This window comes from Saccopteryx leptura, chromosome 5 (genome assembly GCF_036850995.1).
Source record: "Saccopteryx leptura isolate mSacLep1 chromosome 5, mSacLep1_pri_phased_curated, whole genome shotgun sequence".
NCBI lineage: Eukaryota > Metazoa > Chordata > Mammalia > Chiroptera > Emballonuridae > Saccopteryx > Saccopteryx leptura.
The window spans coordinates 216343547-216368861 of NC_089507.1; the positions used below are offsets into that span (position 1 = coordinate 216343547).

General features: G+C 47.2%; 1 pseudogene; it reads right to left on the reverse strand.

Moving 5' to 3' along the window:
* Positions 1 to 346: 346 nt before the first annotated feature.
* On the reverse strand, positions 347 to 24142 carry LOC136406653 (signal-regulatory protein beta-1-like; annotated as a pseudogene).
* Between the last annotated feature and the right edge of the window lie 1173 nt (positions 24143 to 25315).

Genomic DNA, 25315 nt, shown 5'->3' on the forward strand with positions numbered 1-25315 from the left:
TTTCATGCCGAGTGAACAAAATGGAAGAGAATAGAAAGGAAAGGCTTTCATAAAATCCCAGATGCGCGTATGAATCTCTCACACCAACTCACACACACTCACACTCACACACAGATACACCCATCACAAATGTGTATGGAAGTGTCCTCACAGGCCAGTACATGTAGTTCTGAGGATTAATGAAATTATGACACATACTAAACCCCCAGTCACACACTTGGTACATGGGAACCGTGCAACATAATTAACAGAAGTTCTCGAGTAAACAGCGGAGTTTAGCACCCGGTCTGAGTGGCGTGATGGGGGGGGGGGGGGGACGACTGCTGCTCAGTTTCCTCCTCCTGGGTTACTGGTTCTTCTGCGATGGGTCAGCACTGCCAGGCCGGGCAGCACGACAGGGCTGAAACAAGGAGCCCCGGGAGCTGGTGGCCGAGACTCGAATATGGCTGCTCTGCTGATAGAGGTGAGGATGGAGGGCACGTAACGCTCTCTGCCTCAGTTTCCCCACCTACAAGTGCAGGATGAGAGCCACGGCTCTCCCACAGGGACGCTGTGAGGGTCAGACCCCTTAGCGGCACAGAGCCGTCTCTGCTGCTGTGGTTTGCAGCACCCTCTGCTCTGACACCTCTGGTGACCAGGTGCAGGCGATGGACCCACGGAGAACATGCCTGGGTCCCTGATCCCATGCCCTCAGATAACGCCCTGCCCGTCGCCCTCTCTGCAGCCCTGCGTGACACACCCACGTTCTCCCAGAGGCCCTGAAATCTCTGGGGCAACAGGAGGTCCAGCGGCCGGGAGAGGAGAAGGTTCTAGACCCACAAGCTCACCTGGGAGGCTCAGCAGCAGAATGAGGAGCAGGCACGGACGAGCGCGGGGCCAGGAGGCAGGGACGGGCATCCTGAGGAGTCGGCTCTGTTGCGGGGCGGGTGCAGGTGCCGGTGCAGGTTCGGGCTGGGACAACCCGGACCCTCTGCTGGGTGAGAGGGGAGCCCCGCCCCGTCATACAGGAGGAAGTGCGGAGGACGGGCTGAAACACGGGCTGTTAGATAAGAGATAGTTCCTGCTTCTCGGTTGTGAAACAGAGTCAGGCAGAGGCCAATGCAGGGTGAGGAGTCACTCATCTTACTTTTCAGAGACACCGGGACAGGCCTGCAGGAAACTGTGCTTCCTCCCTGCGTGGGGCCTCTGGTCTCCATGGTGATGCCCCACTGGAGGGCCCAGGACAGGAAGGGTCTGTGGTTGGGTTGAGGGCTGTGTAGCCAGTGCGTGGCCCGGTCTCCTCCAGCCTCACCGAGAGCTGCTCCGCTGAGGAAGGCGGAGGGATCCCCAGAGCCTGGTCAGCGTTGGGATGGAGCTGAATGTCCGCTCCTGAATGACTCCCTCTTCCAACCCTTTACTGGGCAACAGGTACCACTTGTGTGGGTGACGGGCTGTGGGCTGGTGGGGTTTTTGTAGCCTAAGCCTTGGTTTGGGACTGAGCCTCTTCTACTCTTTTTTTTTCTGAAGCTGGAAACAGGGAGAGACAGTCAGACAGACTCCCGCATGCGCCCGACCGGGATCCACCCGGCATGCCCACCAGAGGGCGATGCTCTGCCCCTCCGGGGCATCGCTCTGCCACGACCAGAGCCACTCTAGCGCCTGGGGCAGAGGCCAAGGAGCCATCCCCAGCGCCCGGGCCATCTTTGCTCCAATGGAGCCTTGGCTGCGGGAGGGGAAGAGAGAGACAGAGAGGAAGGAGGGACGGGGGTGGAAAAGCAAATGGGCGCTTCTCCTATGTGCCCTGGCCGGGAATCGAACCCGGGTCCCCCGCACGCCAGGCTAACGCTCTAGCACTGAGCCAACCGGCCAGGGCCTCTTCTACTCTTTTAATACTAAAATCTTTTACTACTAAGACCTTTTCAACACTAAGCATTTCTCCACACCTTTTTTGCATGATGTATGGTGGTGCACTCTTATAAGGAATTCAATTTATGCCTCAGATCAGTGACTTTGTTTCAGAGACTTATTGGATTAAAAGCTTTGTCTATGCTATATAATAAAGCAAAGACCGGGGGCTCACTCTCTCTGATCTTGCCATCAGCACTGAAGAGACCTTCTGATCTGATCCCATCCTCTTTTCTAGGTGAGTCTATTTTCTTAATTCCGCACCGTTCTCCCTCAGCACCCAGAATTTCTAACCACGAAGGTTTGCGACAAACTTGCATGTACTTCCAACCTCTATCTAACAGACAAGAAAAGTTCTTCACATCTTTTACTAGAGCACATGGATTATTTGGCAATATTTATACTCCCAGGCATTTATCTCTGAGAAATGCAACATAGGTCCACACAGAACGCCCTGAGCAAATTAAACCATTGGAGTCAGAAATCAAGACGCACCGCAGGAGTGCATTAGAGGAGGTGTGGCTGTAACTTCTAAAGCCATCGGTTCAGAGTTGGGAATGGTTGCCTCTTGCAGGTGGAAAATGGTGTGAGGTTAGGGATACTCCGGTTTTCACAGGTAAATTCGTAGAACTCTTACAGTCTTAAAGCACATGTACATGAAACCCTGATGAAGGTAAAAACTAATTCTAGATCATTGATGTTGTAAGTGTTGCAAATGAAAGCAATGCCCTTGCTATTCGCAGTAGTGTGTCAGCAGCTTGCTGGACATGAGTAATGATCAAAGTCCATTACCATGCTAAACAGTCGTATAAAATCACTGAAAAAGGTGGTTATAGCTTTTCCAGATTTCATGTACGAAGTGTTAAAGGAAGTTCTATTTAGAGATGCCTAAGAACATTAGGGGACAAAAAACATAAAAGATTGTGAATTTGGCTCTGGACGGTTGGCTTAGTGGCAGAGCTTCGGCCCAACATGTGGATTTCCTGGGTTCGATTTCCGGTCAGGCCGCACATGAGAAGCGACCATCTGCTTCTCTTCCCTTCCTGCACTCCTCTCTCTCTCTCTCTCTTCTCCTCCTCTCACACAGCCTTGGCTACAGGGGAGAAAGTTGGCCTTTGGTGCTGAGGACAGCTCCATGGCCTCGCCTCATGTGCTAAAATAGCTTGGTTGCCGAGCAACAATACAACAGCCCCTAGATTATCAGAGCATCACCTGGTAGGTGACTTTCTGGGTGAATCCCTGTTGGGTCATATGTGGGAGTCAATCTCTGTGTCTACTGCTTCTCAGCTTAAAAAAAATCAAAAAGAAAAAGATTGTGAATTTACAGTTATAAAATACCAAAATAGAAGTATATGATGTCCATGAATGGGAAAACTCAATATTGAAATGATATCAATTGGCCTTAAATTAATACATAAATTCAGTGTGATAAGATGACAATTCTAATACGGTTCTCATGAAACATGACAAAGTCATTCTATCATTGATTTGGGCCGTGACTAGTATACCATTTGGAACTACAACAAGGAAAAAAATTAGAAACATCTGCCCAGAAAAGGTATAGAAACGGATTCTAAAGCTATGCTGGTTAAGACAGGCTGGCTGTGACCGGGGGATGGACAAGCATTCAATGGAGCAGGGAGCTCATACAGGGACTCACGTGCTTGTGAGAACATGACTGGTGGCATCAGTGGCAGTGTGAAACAAGAGTGTGGGGCGATGTGTCCTGTGGAGGAAGGAGGATTCCCACCACCTGGAATACACACACACACACACAGACACACACACACCGGCAAAATGTACCGAGAGCAAAGGCAGAATGGAAAGAGCAAAATGGATAAAAAAATTTGACAACAGTTTTTGTAAAACCAAAGCTGCCAAAGGAGACCCACACCGCTGCCTGTGGCCCCCCCTCGGGGAGCAGGAGGGGCTCTCCCACACGTGCTCCTTGGAAAGGAAAGATACAAACGTTTCTTGCCAAGTTGTACTAGCAAAACATTACCTAAAGCTTCCCTACAATCTGGGGCGGAATCAATACAGGCAGCCTATCTCCTAGCGGACAGCTGTAGAGCATGGAAAGGGAATAAACTGTAACTGCACATATCGATGATAAAACACACAAACTAGGTGAAGCATAACAATGTTGCATGCAGTGTAATAGCATTTCGATAAAGTTGAAGACATGCGAAGTGATATCCGAAACTGCTTCAGGACTTACCCGTATGTTGTAAAAGTATCATACCTTGCTGGAGAATGATAGAGTCAATTCAGAACAGTTTTTTCCCCCCAAGGGAAACAGAGAACAATAAGGCAAAATTGTTACTACTGTCCAGAAATAGGATGTTGGGTCTGTGGATAATTTTTAAGTTCTTCATTACATAGTTCCGAATACAAGAATGCTTATTCTGTTTAGTGATTCTGGATATCTATGTGTTTAAATGAAATTCTAGTTGCAAAAGCAGCTCCGGGAACAAGTCAAGTCTGTTCTGAACGTTAAAGGTTGTTTATGATCAGGGAGGATGTAAACCTGCCCCCCCTGACGCCTTCTCTCTCGTAGGTGGGGGCAGGGCCAGGAAGCTCTGCGCATCGGGGTCTATTCAGACACTACTCAGTCCCCAAGACCACAGTCTGTCCATGACTTTATTACCAGAGAGAAGGACATCCGGGGGCTGTGTGGAAGGACTGTGTCCGTGATGCAGGCGGGTTGGGACAGAGTGAAGGGCAGGGGTCTTGGGAAACCTGCCGGTTTCTGCAGCTTCTTCCCCGGACGTGAGCCCCCCATGGAGGTCTGGAGGCAACGTATCACAGCACAGAGTGGAGCTGGAGGGAAACTCAATCATATATTCACGGAAGAAAAAGAGGTCATCCAGTCATTCCTGCCTTATTTCTACAAATAAGGACTGAACTCGTGTGAAGTGGCAGGCACTCTGTGTGGCCTGGGTGCATGGCAGAGATCAGAAATGAAGGCCTTCCTCAAAGCACCCCGACACCTCCTTCTGAGTTCTGATCTCTCTTCCGTACCCACACTCATCTTTGCCATGAGTCAGCACCTCCAAATCCCTCTGATGGTTTCTATTAGTTGACTTTGGCAATACATTTTTTTTCTTTATTCAGTGAAATGAGGGAAGGCAGAGAGACAGACTCCCACATGTGACCTCAACTGGGTTCAACCAGGCAAGCCCACTAGAGGGCGATGCTCTGCCCATTGGGGGTGTTCTTCCATTGCTTGGCAACCGAGCTCTTCTTAGTACCTGAGGAGCAGGCCATGGAGCCATCCTCAGAGTCTGGGGCCAACGTGCTCCAATTTAGCCATGGCTGCAGGAGAGAGAGAGAGAGAGAGAGAGAGAGAGAGAGAGAAGTGAGAGGGGGAGGGGTGGAGAAGCAGATGAGCACTTTTACTGTGTGTCCTGACCAGAAATCAAACCCAGGACATCCACACGCCAGGCTGATGCTCTACCACGGAATGTACTGGCCAGGGCAATACTTCCTTACTCATTCCAAAAAGATATGAAAACTGAAACATAGAATAATATATCGGGGACTCTTGGCACTTTGGGTCTCGAAGTGTTGACCTTCAACTTACCTCCACTCCTTGGCTCACCATCACCAGGGTCCCAAGGAATTTTATTTGAAAACCTTCAACCTCTAGGGCACCGCACAATGAGAAAGTATTGGAAGCTCCGGAGATTCAAGGACACTTAGAAAATATAAAAGCATTGAGAATCTCCTGTTGAGGCTGAATCAGGCTATCGGGACCATGTGACTACGTGGGTTCCACCCTGGACTCCTCCTTCCGGCCCATGAAGATGAGCCTGACCTTCCTCCCCAAGGACTACACCTTACCCCCGACTCACCTGTTGCAGGTTCCGCGACCTGCAGACGTAGGTGACTGTGAAAGTCACCATCAGCAGCACCTTGAGGCCCAGGAGGAAAACCACAGAGATGAGGAAAGATGTCTGTGGACCTAAACACCAAGGGGCAGAAGGAGCCATCACCTGGGGCTCTGTGAGTTTAAATACCTTCCTCCGCTGGGAAGAGAGAGGACATTCAGCCGCTCCCAGGTGGCGGTGAGCTGGCGTGCACTCCCAGGAGCTTGGGTGTGGCGTGGGCAGGTGTGGACGGTAGGAGTCGGGCTGGATGGAGGGACATGCCTCACGCTGCACCATACAGGTGAGCACCCGCTCGGACCCCTGCAGTGACGCATTCACTGACTGCAAGCCCTCCAGGCCACAGGTCCCCTCACTGTTCTGCGTGGACGTGAGCTACTCAGCTCTCTTGAACATATCAGTTCTCCAGCCAGGTGAGACGCCCACTCTGTGGACAGAATCTCTGCACGTGGCAGGTGATGGCAACCAAGTCCGAGCAGGGCGAAGCTTGGGACACACTCACTGCAGGGGACCTGACACAGCCCAGAGAAAGCAGACAGCTACTCTAGGAATCCAGGGTGGGAGCCGGGGGACCTCTGGAGGACGGGGACGTCTGCCCAGGGTCTGTCGCTGAGAAGGAGGTAGGTGTTGGACAACAGATGCCACAGAAGTAGGAGCCAGGAGGAGGGGCTGACGGGCCAGTGGAGGCGGGACTGTGAGGGGAGGAGCCGGAGGCAGGACTCTGACAAATGGTTCCCTCCTCCCCTTTCTTTATGTCCACTGGTGTCCAAAGATGCACATAGACATGTACCAAACTCTTCCCGGGGTCACTCTGGGAGTGTGGGGTTTGCGGGAGGAGAGCTCCTTCAAAATTCTAATTTCTACCCAGAGATTTCTACAGTATTCTATCACACGCATAAATTACTACCCTGAACATGAAAAAAATCATAAAATTTAGTAAGCGGTCCAGTTACAGTGGAGGCCTCACCAAGGGTGCTGTGGTGCCCTGGCCCTTCTGCAGAGCAGTGGCTCCATGGTCAAGTTTCTGGTGACCGCCGGCTGCCTATCATGCTGCACCAGACAGGTGAGTGTCACCTCCTCCCTGTGGGCAGATGAGTCCACCAGGAGCCAGCTCTTCCGGGTGAAGGTCCCGTCCTTGTTCTCTACGCGGGTCGAGCCCATTTCTGTGCGGGACGTGTTTCTGTTCTCCAACCAGGTCAGCTGCAGGTGCCCGGGGTAGAAGTTCTTCACCTGGCAGGTAATGTTCACCCAGTTCTCTAGCACAGGGTGCTGGGCAACCTCCAAGGTGGGCGGAACTGCAAGAGCACCGGGCAGAGCTCTGACTTCGGGGAGAGACCAGTGACGGAGTGGGGCTCCATCACTCACTCCCCAGCCCAGGACAGGGGTCACAGAGGACAGGGGACATGGGGACTCTGTGCATATGAATGAAATCATAAGCACAAGGGCCTGCACGCAGTAGGTACTCAAGGACAGGCTGCTGCTCTCAGGGGGACAGGAGTGACACCACCAAGCCCCCGCATGCAATCGGAGCATAATAACTGTAGCAAATGAAATCACCAAGCACACAGGAGCCTGGCTTATAGTGTGTGCTTCGTAATCGCGGTTGCTATGGTAAAGTGATGAGATTACTGAGCACACTGCCTGGCACGTGGCAGGTGTCCACCTGGCACCTGCTGTTCAGCAGTGGCAAGTGACGGGCACAATCGGGGGCCTGGAGATGGGAGGACTCCCAGGTCTTAGATTCCAGGTGAGCCCAGGCCTGGAGCAAAGAGCAGGGGGAGGAGCAGGCTTCCAGGTTGGGGGTCAGGTGTGGACCTTGCCTGGGCATGAGGGGCATCTACCTCTCAGGGTCTCAGACAGGCTGGCAGTCCCACGGAGAGAAGTGTCTCCCTGTAGGGTGCCGTGGGCCACCTCACAGATGACCTGGGAGCGAATATCCCCCCGGGTCAGCTCCACCCTGGCTGTGCTGGAGACGCTGTAGGAGGTGCTGTCTCCCTCGAGGTCCACGCTGGTCTGGGAGGCGCGGAGCTCATTCCCGTTTTTGAACCATTTCAGGACGATGTGTCTGGGGGAGAAGCCGTGGGACTTGCAGGTGAAGCTCACGGTCTGCCCCGGTGTGGCCCTTTCCTTGGGGCCCGCTACCACGGGGAGAGAGGGTTTGGCTTCAAAAGGAGAATAAGGAGGAGATGAAAAGATGGCAGCGGAGTAGGCGGATGCACAGACGCCCAGCTCTCACCACCAAACTGGAATACAAATCAACTTAGGAAAAATCAGCATGAAAAACCAACTCTGAACTGCAAGAACAGCTCTCAAAAACCAAGGAGCAAAAAAGAAACCACAACAATCCTGGTAGGGAGCACCTGAACCTCCTCTGCTTACTGGAACGGGGGGGGGGGGGGTGAGGCTGAGAGCCCAGAGAGGATCTCAGAGGGAAAAGAGCAGAAACTACTGCTCACAGCCACTTGCCTGGCGACCAGGGAGCGAGGTGCATTGAAAAGACCAGCTTATCTCCCAAGTGGAAAGGACAGGGAGAGGGACAGACTGTGAGGAGCTAAGGAATGCAGGAAAGGAACTGAAAAAGCTGACTCATCCATGCTGGAGGCGGCCATAGCTGGGGGAGGGACTGAACCTTTCACAAAACAGAACTGAAGTGCTTCCGGATCAGAGATCTCTGGACATCTCTCCAGCTCCAATCAGCGCAACAAGACACAGCTGAAAACAAGAAATGGGGAGGAGGGGCAGTAACTCAGGTCTCCATGGAGATCTGAGATACACCTCCCCCTACTGAAGCTGAGAAAACACCATGCCCCCAGTGAGATTAGCTGGCTAAAGAGGCCTTCAGAGTCTCAGGTTACACCCATCGCATTCCTGGATACAGTTTCAAGGAAGCCCCCTGCTGAGATCAGTAAACAAGACTATCACCTGTTAAGAAAACAAACAAATCAAGACTTCAAAGCTGCCCAAATCCGAAAGTGGATTACAGATAACAGCTGATACCAACCCAAGAAGACCTAGAAATAACACAACTGAAAACTGGAGGCAGACAACACCAACCCAAGACTCAACCAACTCTACAAATAAAACACCATGATGAGAAGACAAAGGAGTGCAATCCAAATGAAACCACAAGAGACACCTTCGAGAGATGAACTGAGTGATATGGAAATAATCAAACTTCCAGATGCGGAGTTCAAAATAATGATTGTAAGGATAGTTAGGGATCTTAGAACAACAATGGATGGTCATTATGAAAACCTAAATAAAGAAATAGCAAGTATAAAAAAGAATCAGTCGGAGATGACAAATACAATATCAGAAATAAAGACCACAATGGAAGGAATTAAAAACAGGATTGATAGAGCAGAGGATCAAATCAGCGAGTTAGAGGACAACTGGAATGAAGGCATGAAAGCAGAGAAGAAAAGAGAAAAGAGACTCAAAAAGTCAGAGGAAACTCTTAGAGAGCTCTGTGACAACATGAAGAGAAATAACATCTGCATCATAGGGGTTCCTGAAGAAGAAAAAGAACAAGGGATAGAGACTTTGTTCATTCATATCATAGCTGAAAACTTCCCTAAATTAATGCAAAAGAAACTCTCACAAATCCAAGAAGCACAGAGGACTCCATTAAAGAGAAACCCAAAGAAACCTACACCAAGACACATCATAATTAAAATACCAAAGCTAAGCGATAAAGAGAAAATATTAAAAGCTGCAAGAGAAAAAAAAGTTATCACTTACAAAGGAGCCCCCATAAGGATGACATCTGACTTCTCAACAGAAACACTTGAGGCCAGAAGGGAATGGCAAGAAATATTCAAAGTAATGCAGAACAAGAACCTACAACCAAGACTACTTTATCCAGCAAGGCTATCGTTTAAAATCGAAGGAGAAATAAAAAGCTTCCCAGACAAAAAACAACTCAAGGAATTCATTACAACCAAACCAATGCTGCAGGAAATGTTAAGGGGCCTGTTGTAAACAGATCAAAGTGGGAAAAGAATATAGCAAAAAAAGGAATACATCTTTAAAGAAGAAAATGGCAATAAACAACTACATAGCAATAATAACCTTAAACGTAAATGTATTAAATGATCCAATCAAAAGACATAGGGTAGCTGCATGGATAAGAAAACAGGACCCATACATATGTTGTCTACAAGAGACACACCTTAGAACAAAAGACACACATAGATTGAAGGTAAAAGGATGGAAAAAAACGTTTCATGCAAACGGAAATGAAAAAAAAAGCTGGGGTAGCAATACTTATATCAGACAAATTGGACTTTAAAACAAAGGATATAGTAAGAGATAAAGAAGGCCACTACATAATGATAAAGGGAGTAATCCAACAGGAAGATATAACTATTATAAATATCTATGCACCTAATATAGGAGCACCCAAATATATAAAGCAGACTTTGATGGATTTAAAGGGCGAGATCAACAGCAATACTATAATAGTAGGGGATTTCAATACCCCACTAACATCACTAGATAGATCCTCAAGAAAGAAAATTAACAAAGAAACAGAAGACTTATTGGAAACACTAGATCAACTCGATTTAATAGATATCTTCAGAACCTTTCACCCTAAAGCAGCAGAATATACATTCTTTTCAAGTGCTCATGGTACATTCTCTAGGATAGACCACATGTTAGGGCACAAAAGTGCTCTCAACAAATTTAAGAAGACTGAAATCATATCAAGCACTTTCTCCGATCACAACAGCATGAAACTAGAAATGAATCACAACAGAAAAGCTCAAAAATTCTCAAATACATGGAAACTAAATAGCAGGTTGTTAAATAATGGATTAAGAATGAGATCAAAGAAGAAATAAAAAAATTCCTAGAAACGAATGACAATGAGCATACAACAACTCAAAATTTATGGGACACAGCAAAAGCAGTGCTGAGAGGGAAGTTCATAGCACTACAGGCACACTTTCAGAAGCTAAAAAAAGCTCAAATAAACAACTTAACCCTGCATCTAAAAGAATTAGAAAAAGAACAGCAAGTAAAGCCCAAATGTAGTAGAAGGAAGGAAATAATGAAGATCAGAGCAGAAATAAATGACATAGAGGCTAAAGAAACAATACGGAAGATCAATGAAACTAGGACCTGGTTCTTTGAAAAGGTAAACAAGATTGATGAACCTTTAACTAGACTCACCAAGAAAAAGAGAGAGAGGACTCAAATAAATAAAATTAGAAATGAGAGAGGAGAAATAACAACTCACACAACAGAAATACAAAATATTGTAAGAAAATACCATGAAGAACTGTATGCCAAAAAACTAGACAACCTAGATGAAATGGACAAATTCATTGAAACATACAATCTTCCAAAAATCAATCTGGAAGAATCAGAAAACCTAAACAGACCGATTACAACAAAGGAGATCAAAACAGTTATCAAAAAACTCCCAACAAAGAAAAGTCCAGGGCCCGATGGCTTCATAACGGAATTCTACCAAATATTCAAAGAAGAACTAACTCCTATCCTTCTCAAACTATTTCAAAAAATTCAAGAGGAAGGAAGACTTCCAAGCTCCTTTTATGAGGCGAGCATAATTCTGATTCCAAAACCAGGCAAAGACAACACAAAGAAAGAAAATTATAGGCCAATATCTCTGATGAATATAGATGCTAAAATCCTCAACAAAATATTAGCAAACTGGATCCAACAATATATGGAAAAAATCATACACCATGATCAAGTGGGATTTATTCTGGGGAGGCAAGGATGGTACAATATTAGTAAATCAATCAATGTGATTCATCACATAAACAAAAAGAAGGAGAAAAACCATATGATAATTTCAATAGATGCAGAAAAAGCATTTGATAAAATCCAGCACCCATTCATGATCAAAACTCTCAGCAAAGTGGGAATACAGGGAACATACCTCAACATGATAAAAGCCATCTATGAGAAACCCACAGCCAACATCATACTCAATGGGCAAAAATTAAAAGCAATCCCCTTAAGATCAGGAACAAGGCAGGGGTGACCCCTTTCACCACTCTTATTTAACATGGTCCTGGAAGTCCTAGCCACAGCAATCAGACAAGAAGAAGAAATAAAAGGCATTCAAGTTGGAAAAGAAGAAGTAAAACTATCATTATTTGCAGATGATATGATATTGTATATAGAAAACCCTAAAGTCTCAGTCAAAAAGCTACTGGACCTGATAAATGAATTCAGCAAAGTGGCAGGATATAAAATCAATACTCAGAAATCAGAGGCATTTTTATACACCAACAATGAACAGTCAGAAAAAGAAATTAAGGAAACAATCCCCTTCACAATTACAACCAAAAAAATAAAGTACTTAGGAATAAACTTAACCAAGTAGACTAAAGACTTGTACTTGGAATTACAAAGCATTGATAAAAGAAATCAAGGAAGATACAAACAAGTGGAAGCATATACCGTGCTCATGGTTAGGAAGAATAAACATCATTAAAATGTCTATATTACCCAAAGCAATCTATAAATTCAATGCAATACCAATTAAAATACCAATGACATACTTCAAAGATATAAAACACATATTCCAAAAATTTATATGGAACCAAAAGAGAACACGAATAGCCTCAGCAATCTTACAAAAGAAGAATAAAGTGGGAGGTATCACACTTCCTGATATCAAGTTATACTACAAGGCCATTGTACTCAAAACAGCCTGGTACTGGCATAAGAACAGGCATATAGATCAATGGAACAGAACAGAGAACCCAGAAATAAACCCACAGTTCTATGGACAACTGATATTTGACAAAGGAGGCAAGGAAATACAATGGAGTAAAGACAGCCTCTTTAACAAATGGTGTTGGAAAAACTGGACAGCTACCTGCAAAAAAATGAAACTAGATCACCAGCTTTCACCACTCACAAAAATAAACTCAAAATGGATAAAAGACTTAAATGTAGGCCGTGAAACCATAAGCATCTTAGAAGAAAACATAGGCAGTAAGCTGTCTGACATCTCTCGGAGCAATATATTTGCTGATTTATCTCCACGGGGAAGTGAAATAAAAGACAGAATAAACAAATGGGACTATATCAAGCTAAAAAGCTTTTGCACAGCTAAAGACAACAAGAACAGAATAAAAAGACAAACTACACAATGGGAGAACATATTTGACAATACGTCAGATAAGGGGTTAATAACCAAAATTTATAAAGAACTCGTAAATCTCAACACCAGGAAGACAAACAACCCAATCCAAAAATGAGCAAAAGAGATGAATAGACAGTTCTCCAAAGAGGACATACAGATGGCCAAGAGGCATATGAAAAAATGCTCAACATCACTAATCATTAGAGAAATGCAAATTAAAACCACAATGAGATATCACCTCACACCAGTCAGAATGGCGCTCATCAACAAAACAACACAGAATAAGTGCTGGCGAGGATGTGGAGAAAAGGGAACCCTCCTGCACTGCTGGTGGGAATGCAGACTGGTGCAGCCACTGTGGAAAACAATATGGAGATTCCTCAAAAAACTGAAAATCGAACTGCCCTTTGACTCAGCTATCCCACTTTTAGGAATATACCCCAAGGACACCATAGAATGGCTCGAAAAGGAGAAATGCACCCCCATGTTTGTGGCAGCATTGTTCACAATAGCAAAGATCTGGAAACAGCCCAAGTGTTCGTCAGAGGACGAGTGGATTAAAAAACTTTGGTACATATATACTATGGAATACTACTCAGCCATAGAAATGATGACATCAGATCATTTACAATAACATAGATGGACCTTGATAACATTATACGGAGTGAAATAAGTAAATCAGAAAAAAAAACTAAGAACTATATGAATTCATTCATAGAAGGGACATAAAAATGAGACTCAGAGACATGAACAAGATTGTGATGGCAACAGGGGTGGGGGGTGGGGGGAGGGGGGATGGGGTGAAGAAGGAGAGAGGGGTTGGAGGAGGGGAGGGGCACAAAGAAAACCAGATAGAAGGTGACAGAAGACAATTTAACTTTGGGGTAGTGGTATGCAGCACAATCGGGTGTCAAGGTGATCTGGAGATGTTTTCTCTCAACATGTGTACCCTGATTTATCAATGTCACTGCATTAAATTTAATAAAAAATAAAGAAATAAATAAAATTAAAAAAATTTAAAAAAAAGGAGAATAATACACAATGAACATGACAGTGATTATCACCACTAACGATCAGCAGGTGACACTGCTAGAACCTTCCCATGTAGCTAGTGGGCTTTATCCCTCTGATTATGCTGGGAGGGTGTGTCACCGTGTCCCCCCTCACCCCCCAATGCACTCTGGGGGCGGGACAGGCCGACATGTCATTCCAGGCTTGAGATCAAAGTCCACTTCTATCCTCTCCAGGGGCTTCCCCACATCTGGGCTCAGGAACGAATTACCAATGGGTCTCACTCATCATAGTAACTGTTCCTAGCTGCCTCCCCCGGAAACCTGTCCACCTCAGAGCCAGTGTTTACAGAGGCACATGCAGGGCTCAGTGGGGATGTGGGAGCCAGGCCGGCGGGAACCAGGCTGGGGGCCTCAAAGAGTTTTGTCCAGGACATGTCCCGGGTCCCGAGCTGTGGAATGGCACAGCGGGCATTTCCCCTCCCGGCTGCCATGAGGGTTAAATGGGGCCATGGAAGCACATTTGCGTTCAGCAAACAGAAGAGGCTTCACAATAGTAAACAAACGCAGCTCCATCTTGAACCTGCACTTAGTTTACATCCAGAGCTCTCCCTGCAGGTATTTATGGATTTACTGGAGAATGGTCATTCATTTACCAGATTCCAGTAGGGTCTCTAATCTGTGCCCACCCCTGAATTTAAAGTCAAAAGCAGAGGGAGATGGGATATTTTTCTGAATCTGGGGTCTTCTCTTGGGTCATTTTTGGTTGAACACAAGGTTCCTGAGTGCTGAGAAAGACAAAGATGATTAATTTTCTCAATCGTTACTTAAAAATGATAAGAGACACAGACACAGGCCTACAAAGCAGGCAGGACACCTCCTGCGTCCTGCGAGCATCCAGACATCTGTGAGTCAACAGTGACAGCACTGTCTCCTTGCAGAAGGGTCCTATAAATATTGTCTTCCAATTGTTTATTATTACACAACACCTTCTCCAACAGTGGGCAGACAGCCAGTATTTATAAGTATTGGCACTTGGAAATCAACTTGTGTCTTAAAACTAATGACACATTTTGAGAATACAGAAAGAGGGTGTTACATGAATCAGTCAAGTCATAAAAACCTTAATATCCTGGCTGTCACTAGAGGGATGAGAGCCTAGGAATAGTTACAATTCATCGAGAGCCTCCTGGGCTCCACGATGGGCCGATCCCTCTGAGCCCCTCGAGTTTTCAACCTCTCAGCACCGTGTGAGGCTGGCCCTGTGTGGTCTCACTTACGCGACGAGACTGAGAGAGGAATCGCCCGACCACGGGCACCCAGCGGGGAGAGGGAAGAGCTAGCTCAGCTCACCGCTCCCGGGACTGATGAACTTTAGCATCTCTGTTCTCTAGCCTTGAGCCTCGGTGTCTGTTTCCTGTACACAGCGGGTCAAAACACCACCCCAGTAAGAGGAGTGAGCATGTATGCAAAACACAGAGCCCGGCACATAGTAGTTGCTTAATAAATAACACCTACTGCTGTTATCGTAAGATCCGGTCCTATTAGCTTTTAAGCATTAAGAAGGCCAAACAAGAATATATCAAAAACAGTAAGAATATTCTGCTGCTCACAGCTGCCGTGCAATAACCCAGATGAAGAAAAGTGTTTACGACAAAGGATCCAAGAACACACAGGGGGAATGGACAGCCTCTTCAAGAAACGGTGTTGGGAAAATGGAAAGACACATGCGAAAGCGTGAGACTCACCCACGATCCTCCAGCATACACACACAACTCAAAACAGATTAAGACTTGAATGTGAGACCTGAAACTGTAAAACTCTTGAAGAAGAAAACATAGCGGGTAAGTCCTTCGACATTGGTCTTTAGGATAATTTCTTGGATCTGACACCAAAAGAAAAGGCAAAAAGGGGGAAAATAATGTGGGAGTACCTCAGATGAAGAAGTGTCTAAACCACAGAGAAAATCATCACAAAATAAAAAGGCGACCTACGGGCCCTGGCCGGTTGGCTCAGCGGTAGAGCTTCGGCCTGGCGTGCGGGGGACCCAGGTTCGATTCCCGGCCAGGGCACATAGGAGAAGCTCCCATTTGCTTCTCCACCCCGCCCTCCTTCCTCTCTGTCTCTCTCTTCCCCTCCCACAGCCAAGGCTCCATTGGAGCAGAGATGGCCCGGGTGCTGGGGATGGCTCCTTGGCCTCTGCCCCAGGCGTCAGAGCAACGCCCCGGAGGGGCAGAGCATCGCCCCCTGGTGGGCAGGGCGCCGCCCCTGGTGGGCGTGCCGGGTGGATCCCAGTCGGGCGCATGCGGGAGTCTGTCGGACTGTCTCTCCCCGTTTCCAGCTTCAGAAAAATACACACACACAAAAAAAGGCGACCTACGGAATGGAGAAGACATTTGCAAATCACATATCTGACTATGGGTTGGTATCCAAAATAGATAAAGCATTCATACAACTTTCTCAGAAAAAGAAATGAAATTTGAAAGGAAAAGAAGAAGAAGAAGGATGAGGAAAAGGAGGAGGAAGAAGAGGAGGAGGAGGAGGAAAAGAAGAAGAAGAAAAAGAAGGAGGAGGAGAGGAGGAGGGGGAGGAGGAGAAAGCCAAACAAACTAATTAAAAGTGGGCAGTAATCTGAATAGATATTTTTGCAAAGAAGACATACTGGTGGCCAAAGAGTACTTGTAAGGATATTCAATCACACTATCAGGGAGGTGGAAATCAAAACACAATAATCTATCTTCACGTCACACCCGTTAGAATGGCTATTATCAAAACGACCAGAAATAACAGGTGTTTGTAGAGGATGTGGAGAAAGGGGCCCCTCAGCACTGTTGGTGGGAATGCAGACAGGGCGGCCACATGGGGTCAGTATGGAGGCAGCTCTGGGCGCTGACAGGGACACTCGGTCTGGGGAGATGTGGCTGAAGGTTGGGAGAGGTCCCCCTTCACCTTGGGCCTCAGGGTCTGAATGCTGGGGCATCTGAACTCCAGGGAAACCGATGAAAAGAAGAAATGCCAGCTCCCTGTTCAGTGGTTCTGTTTTTATTCTGAGCGCACACCAGGGTTTCCCATAGAAAGAGATTTCTGTGCTGGGGCAGGAAGGAGCCGCTGGAGTCAGATCAGCTTCTGGAATTCCCTCAGTCACTGGCCATGGGACCGTGGGCAAGGCCCCTGTCACCTCTTAGCCTCTCGCTGCCATCTGTCCAATGGGGGTGTTGGGATAAATGCACTGAAGGTCCTTTGTGTGCTGACCTTCCAGGATTCAGAGTCCAGAGCCTCTGGCCCAAAACCCTAACTGAGCCTTTTTGCTGTCTCAGCAAGGTGACCCACATGGGAACCTTTTTCCAGGCGAGTGACATTCAGAGATGACCCAGGCGCACTCACTCAATGTGCAATCACCATGTGGTCAGTCTCTGCATCACAGAAGGGACTTCTGGACAGAGCCACAGGGACTGCCCAGCTTCTGGGCACCTCCTCCCACCAGGGCTGTCAGTCACCTGTGAGTGTGTGCCCCTCAGGAATCTACTCATGTGATGTTTCTGAGGATGAAACAAAGTAACCCGTCCTCCCTCTCTCTGCCCAGCAGAGATTTCTTCCCTGGGAGGGAAGGGAATAGAACTTCCCTGATCTGTAGAAGATTTACTGACGGGTGTCACACACCAGGGACGAAGGGTCCCCCTCGGTACTCACCGCTCACGGTGAGCTGAGTGCCTCTGCCCGACTCGATCTCCACGTCACCAGGGCTTCCTCTCCGGAACTTCACGCAGTAGTAGTCGCCCGTGTCGGCTGTGGTGATGTCACTGAGGCGGATGGAGAAGTCCTTGTTGTTTCTCCTCGTGGTGTCTCCAACTGTTGTTACTCGGGGGAATTGGCCTCCTGCTCTGAAACTGTAGACTAACTCCCGGTCAGGCCCTGTCCCCTTGAACCACTGTACAGGTCCTATGGGGTATATGGCAGTCATGGTGCATCTCAGAGTGGCCGTCTCCCCGGCTGCAACGGACACGGACTCCTCAGGCTGAATCACCCTCAGCTCCTGACCGGCCCCTCCTGCAGGGAAACACAGAGCCATCACTGACCCATCCACACGGGACCCGGAGGTCTGTCCAGTGTTTGTCAGCTGCAGCGTCCACTGACCCCGTGCACACCCCGAGTGGGCCTCGAGCTCGGGACACAGCGTGTGTCAGACCTGTGACCCTCATGAACCTGTATGTGAGAGTCTGTTACAAATGAGGAAACTGAGGCACAGAGGGATTAATGATGAGGCACAGAGTGGGTCTGAGTGCTGGGCCGACCCTCTCTGGAAGTGTCCTGCTTCCCAGATATTTCTGGCTGCTCAATTTCTAGCCTCATAATGAGTCCCACTTCTGGAACTTTCCATTGGGTGGGACCCTAACATGCCTTTAGACCACTGATTTGTGAGCAAAGGTGATGGCTGTCTTATGTGGGATGTGCACTTAACTGGAAGAACCTCTGTGGGTCGACTTCCGTCCTCCAGGGACAACCACGTGACACAGTGGGTCAGCCTCATCAGCTTGGGCACGTGAGTGACAGGGGTGTGCTGAGCCCCCAACTCACAATGAACGTGTTATTCAAATAAAAACTAAGAGTGTTGTTCTTCCTAATATCACAACTATGTTCTATTAGTTTACTAATGCTGCTTTACTAACTATAAAACCTAAGGTGCCTGAAGCACAGAGGTGGATGGTCTTCCAGTCTGGGATCAGAGTTCAATGTTAACTGTCTGACTCCTGGGTTGTAGCTGAGCCGTATCTCACCAGAGCCTGGTCCCTGCATTCCCACAGTGCAGAGGCTGCCTGCGTTCCTTTTCCTGAGGTTTTCATCTTCCTGTCCCTCAAAATTCTTGCCTCTGTTGTCACTTGACTTCTCTGACGTAGACTCTCTGCCACCTCTTTCCTAAGGACCTCTGTGAGTATATTGGGCCCACCTGGAATATCTAGTATAGTGTTTCAAGATTGAAGTCTTAACTTACTCACTTTTCCTAAATCTCTTTTGTATATAAAGTAATACATGCACAGGGTCTGGGTATTCATACATAGATCTTATTCTGGAGCTGTGTTTCTGTCTATCACACACACGTCTCTTGACTACTACAGAAACCACTGTCATAACAAAAACCTATGCATGTGGCATCATCACACAGGTTGGATGACAACACACACAAGGTATTGGAATCTGGAAGAAGGACTGTGGTAGCAGTGCCCTGGTAAGAACAGTTTGCAAATAAAGATAGAAATCAATAACAAGAAGGAAAAATAAAATGATCACCGATACTAAGAAATCAGATCACAGTGAGAATCAATAGCTCAAAGTAGACATGAGAAGGGAGAGTGAAGAAGACACAAGACAAGAGAAAGTGTGAACACAACGTAAGAGGACAGTGAGTCTCAGTGTGAGCCTTGCTAGGGGGCGTTCATGCTGTAGGCGCATGAGCTAAAAGAGAGAAGAGTTCATAAATCAACTCTGAGCTATACACATAACATAACTATATACCTTAAGACATTAGAAAACATAGAGGCAAATAAACCCAAAACTGGCAGAAGCAAGTAAATAAAAACAAAAGGATTAGTACACACAGATAGAGAAAACGTAAATAGATAAACAATGGAGAAAATCAACAAAACCAGAAGTGGTTTAGAAAAAGACCCACAGCCTGACCAGGCAGTGCTGCAGTGGATAGAGCGTTGGAATGGGATGTGGAGGTTCTGGGTTCGAGACCCCGAGTTTGCCAGCTTGTGCGCGGGCTCATCTGGTTTGAGCAAAAGCTCACCAGCTTGGACCCAAGGTTGCTGGCTCAAGCAAGGGGTTACTCAGTCTGCTGAAGGCCTGTGGTCAAGGCACATATGTGAAAGCAATCAATGAACAACTAAGGTGTCGCAACGAAAAACTAATGATTGATGCTTCTCATCTCTCCGTTCCTGTCATTCTGTCCCTGTCTATCCCTCTCTCTGACTCTCTGTAAAAAAAAATAAAAAAATAAATAAAAAGAAAGAAATAGGAATCTTAATTTCTTAAAGAGAAAAAAAAAGACCCATAAGATTAACAAACATTTAGCTATGTGGACTGAAAAAAAAAAGAGAGAGAAGCAAATATCTAAAATCAGAAATAAACAAAGGATATTACTAATGACTTCACAGAAATAAAATGAAATTAGAGAAGTGTAGTATGTACTATTGCACGTCAAGGAATTGGATAAGCCAGATAAAATAGATAATTTTTAGATGCACATACATTACCAAGAATAAACTTTAAAGAAATAAATAATATGAGTAGACCTGTATCTGGTTATGAAATTGTATTAAGAGTAAAAAAAAAAATCACCCAACAAAGGAACGTCCAGGACTGTTTTGTTTCACTGATGAATTCTAATAAACATTAAGAACTATCATTAATCCTCATCAAACCTTACAAAAAATTTAAATGGAAGGAGGACTTCTTGACTCATTTGGAGTCAGAAGACTCATTCTCGGCCATCCTCACCTGGATATGAAAATCAGATGAAGGCACAATAAGAAAGCTACAGACCTACACTTGGTGGCACAGTGGATAGAGCGTTGAACTGGGATGCGGAGAACCCAGATTCCAAACCCCGAGTTCGCTGGCTTGAGCACGGGTTCACTAGCTTGAGTATAGGGTTGCTGGCTTCAGCGTGGGATCATAGACATGGGCCCATAGTCAGTGGCTTGAGCCCAAGATTACTGGCTTGAGCAAGGGGTCAATTGCTCTGCTGTAGTCCCACCTCCTGCCCCCAGTCAAGGCACATGTGAGAAAGCAATCAATGAATAACTAAGGTATTGCAACCAAAAATTTATGCTTCTCATCTGTCTCCCTTCCTTCCTGTCTGTCCCTATCTGACCCTCTGTCTGTCTTTCTCTCTGTATCACACACAAAAAAATGAAGCTTCAAACCAATACCTTACATCAATCTCAGTCCCACATTCCTCAGCCAAATATTAGCAAACCAAATTCACCATCATGTGAAAAGAGTTATACGATGTGACCACCTGAGGTTTATTCCTGCAATGTAAGGGTGGTTCACATGTGAAAATCAAAGAGTGTAATATATATCTCATTAATAGGATGGCAAGTAAAAATATCACAAACTTCTCTCACTTGCTGCAGAAAAAGCAATTGACAAAAGTCACCATTTTTCATGATAAACAGAAGCAGTTAGTTAGAATAGATGGAAATGTCCACAGAAATCTCGTATGAAAAACCCACTGCTAAGATTGTACTTGTTGGTGAAAGTCTGGTAGCGAAATTTCTCTCTAATATCAGAAACAAGAGAGGGATGTGCACTTTTGCCACAAATACTCAATGCAATCCTGGAAGTTTCAGAAAAAGAAATGAAACAAGAAACACAAATAAAAAGCATTGTTTGACACTTAAAGGAAGAAGGGAAACTATCTCTGTTCTCACCTGACATGATGTTATCTGTAGCAGTTCTAAAGATTTCACACTCACACCATCTGCTAGCGCTAACCAATGATGTCAGCAACTTTGTGGCAGAGAAAAATCAACACACACAACTCAGCTGCTTAATCCTTTACCTCTTTTAGCCAACCTGCCTCCCCCATAGATGTCAGTCTCTTCTCAGTATGTGTGATTCTGTTACTACTTTGTTTACTTTGTCATTAGATTCCCAACCTTCTTTTCATTTTAGCTCAGACTTCCCCATTACAGTGAGACCTCCGAGACTACCCTGTTTGAAATACAACTCATCTTACAGATTCCACACATTCTCCTACCCAACTATACTTTAATTTTCCCCTTAAAATCCTAGGTGTGGCCCTGGCCGGTTGTCTCAGTGGTAGAGCGTCGGCTTGGCGTGCAGGAGTCCCGGGTTCGATTCCCGGCCAGGGCACACATGAGAAGCACCCATCTGCTTCTCCACCCTTCCCCCTCTCCTTCCTCTCTGTCTCTCTCTTCCCCTCCTGGAGCCAAGGCTCCATTGGAGCAAAGTTGGCCTGGGTGCTGAGGATGGCTCCATGGCCTCTGCCTCAGGCGCTAAAATGCTCATCGCTCTGGTCACAACAGAACAACGCCTCAGCTGGGCAGAGCACTGCCCCCTGGTGGGCATGCCGGGTGGATCCCGGTCGGGCGCATGCGGGAGTCTGTCTGACTGTCTCCCCGTTTCCAACTTCAGAAAAAACAACAACAAAAAACCAAATCCCAGGTGTGGCTGTCAATCCCTCACACCGACTCATACACACAGACACTGGCACACACAGACAATCACACACAGAGACACACAGATACACCCATCACAAATGTCTATGGAACTGTCTTCACAGGCCAGTACAGGTTGTTTTGAGAATTAATTACATTATGACTGTAAAGCCAGTAGCCGCAGCCACCATCACAGCAGCCTGGCCCATGCAGGTTCACATTTGATTCGAAAGGATGGTAATGAAACAATGGAGCCAAGAACTGGTGGGCCACTAGCTTTAATCCTATCTTGTACCCAGCTGGCAAGAAATACACACAGTGGGAAAACACTTCCCTTTCCATTCAGGGCTCCCAAAGCCACTGACTTGTCTGAGTTTCCTAGAATCAAAGGTTCTACCTCACCAGCCTTATTCACCTCTGTTCCCCATCTCCTTCTCCCTGCACACACTCTGTAAACTGGCTTCTCCCTCAGCACTCTACCTTCCTGGCTGCGTCTCCTGGCCTCCTCCACGTGGTCTTTCTCTGCTGTCTGCTCTCTAATGCTAATCTCAGGACCCGATAGAGCAAGCTTCTGGCTGGCCCCACTGCATAGTGTAGAAATCAAAACCTTTAATCCAATATACAAAAAAGGGAAGTCTCTGATACAGAGTCACTTATCTGAGGCATGATGGGATTCCTCATGAGAGTGCACCACCCCACATCATGCAATAGTCAAGGGTGTGGGGAAAAGCTTTGTCTTAAAACTAAGCCTTAGGGCAGGGGTCCCCAAACTTTTTACACAGGGGGCCAGTTCACTGTCCCTCAGACCATTGGAGGGCCGGACTATAAAAAAAACTATGAACAAATCCTTATGCACACTGCACATATCTTATTTTAAAGTAAAAAAACAAAACGGGAACAAATACGATATTTAAAATAAATAACAAGTAAATTTAAATCAACAAACTGACCAGTATTTCAATGGGAACTATGCTGCTCTCACTGACCACCAATGAAAGAGGTGCCCCTTCCGGAAGTGTGGCCGGGGCCGGATAAATGGCCTCAGGGGGCCGCATGTGGCCCGCGGGCCGTAGTTTGGGGACCCCTGCCTTAGGGTATAACCACCCTGCCTGCCCATAGCCCGCCCCCAACACACATTAATATAAATATAATCACGCCCATTCCAAGCAAGAAGGGTAAATAATGTCACCTGGGCAACGGCTTCCACGTGGGCAGCACCATCTTTAACAAAGTGAGGACAATATATTTTATCTGCCCAACAATGACACATACTAATACCCAGTCACACACTTGGTACATGGGAACAGTGCAACATATAATTAACAGAAGTTCCCGAGTAAACAGCGGAGTTGAGCTCCAGGTTGGAGTGGCATGATGGGCGGGGGCGGGGGTGGGGGGTTGGGAGGGCGACTGCTCCTCAGTTTCCTTCTCCCGGGTTACTGGTTCTTCTGCAATGGTCTGCACTGCGAGCCCAGGCAGCAAAACAGGCTGAAACAAGAAGCCCCGGGAGCTGGTGGCCGAGACTGGGACCTGGATGTTCTGCTGATATAGGTGAGGATGGAGGGCACGTTACTCTCTCTGCCTCAGTTTCCCCATCAGCAAGTGCGGGATGAGAGCCACAGCTCTCCCACAGGGACGCTGTGAGGGTCAGACCCGTTAGCGGCACAGAGTCGTTGCTGCTGCTGTGGTTTGCTGCACCCTCTGCTCTGACACCTCTGGTGACCAGGTGCAGGCGATGGACCCACGGAGAACATGCCCGGGTCCCTGGTCTCATGCCCTCAGATAACGCCCTGCCCGTCGCCCTCTCTGCAGCCCTGCGTGACACACCCACGTTCTCCCAGAGGCCCTGAAATCTCTGGGGCAACAGGAGGTCCAGGGGCCGGGAGAGAAGGTTCTAGCCCCGCACGCTCACCTGGGAGGCCCAGCAGCAGAGTGAGCAGCAGGCACGGACGAGCACGGGGCCAGGAGGCAGGGACGGGCATCCTGAGGCCTGAGGAGCCGGCTCTGTCGCAGGATTGGCGCGGGTATGGGAGCGGTTCGGGCTGGGACAACCCGGACTCTCTGCTGGGTGAGAGGGGAGTCCCGCCCCGTCATACAGGAGGAAGTGCGGAGGACGGGATGAAACGCGGGCTGCCAGATTCAGGACCGTTCCTTCTTCTCGGTTGTGAAACAGAGTCAGGCAGAGGCCAATGCAGGGTGAGCAGTTACTCATCTTAAGTTTCCAGAGACACCGGGACAAGCATGCAGAAAACTGCTTCCTCCCTGCGTGGGGCCTCTGGTCTCCATGGTGATGCCCCACTGGGGGGCCCAGGACTGGAAGGGTCTGTGGTTGGGTTGCGGGCTGTGTAGCCAGTGCGTGGCCCCGTCTCCTCCACCCTCACCGAGAGCTGCTCCGCTGAGGAAGGCGGAGGGATCCCCAGAGCCTGGTCAGCGTTGGGATGGAGCTGAATGTCCGCTCCTGAATGACCCCCTCTTCCTACCCTTTACTGGGCAACAGGTACAACTTGCATGTACTTCGGAGCTCCATCTAATACACAAGGAAATTTCTTCACATCTTAGAGCACATGGACTATGTGACAATATTTATACTCCCAGGCATTTATCTCTGAGAAATGCAACGTAGGTCCATACAGAACGCCCTGAGCAAATTAAACCATAGGAGTCAGAAATGAAGACGCTCCGCAGGAGTGCAGTAGAGGAGGTGTGGCTGTAACATCTAAAGCCATCCGTCGCAGAGTTGGGAACGGTTGCCTCTTGCAGGTGGAAAATGGTGTGAGGTCAGGGATACTCCGGTTTTCACAGGTAAATTCGTAGTACTCTTACAGTCTTAAAGCACATGTACATGAAACCCTGATGAAGGTAAAAACTAATTCTAGATCATTAATGTTGTAAGTGTTGCAAATAAAAGCAATGCCCTTGCTATTCGCAGTAGTGTGTCAGCAGCTTGCTGGACACGAGTAATGATCAAAGTTCATTACCATGCTAAACAGTCGTCTAAAACCACTGATAATGGTGGTTTTAACTTTTCCAGATTCCATGTACAGAGAAGTGTTAAAGGAAGTTCTATTTAGAGATGCCTAAGAACATTAGGGGGAAAAAATATAAAAGATTGTGAATTTGGTCCTGGACAGTTGGCTTAGTAGTAGCCCCATTCGCCCAGCATGTGGATGTCCTGAGTTTGATTTCCGGTCAAGGCACACAGGAGAAGTGACCATCTGC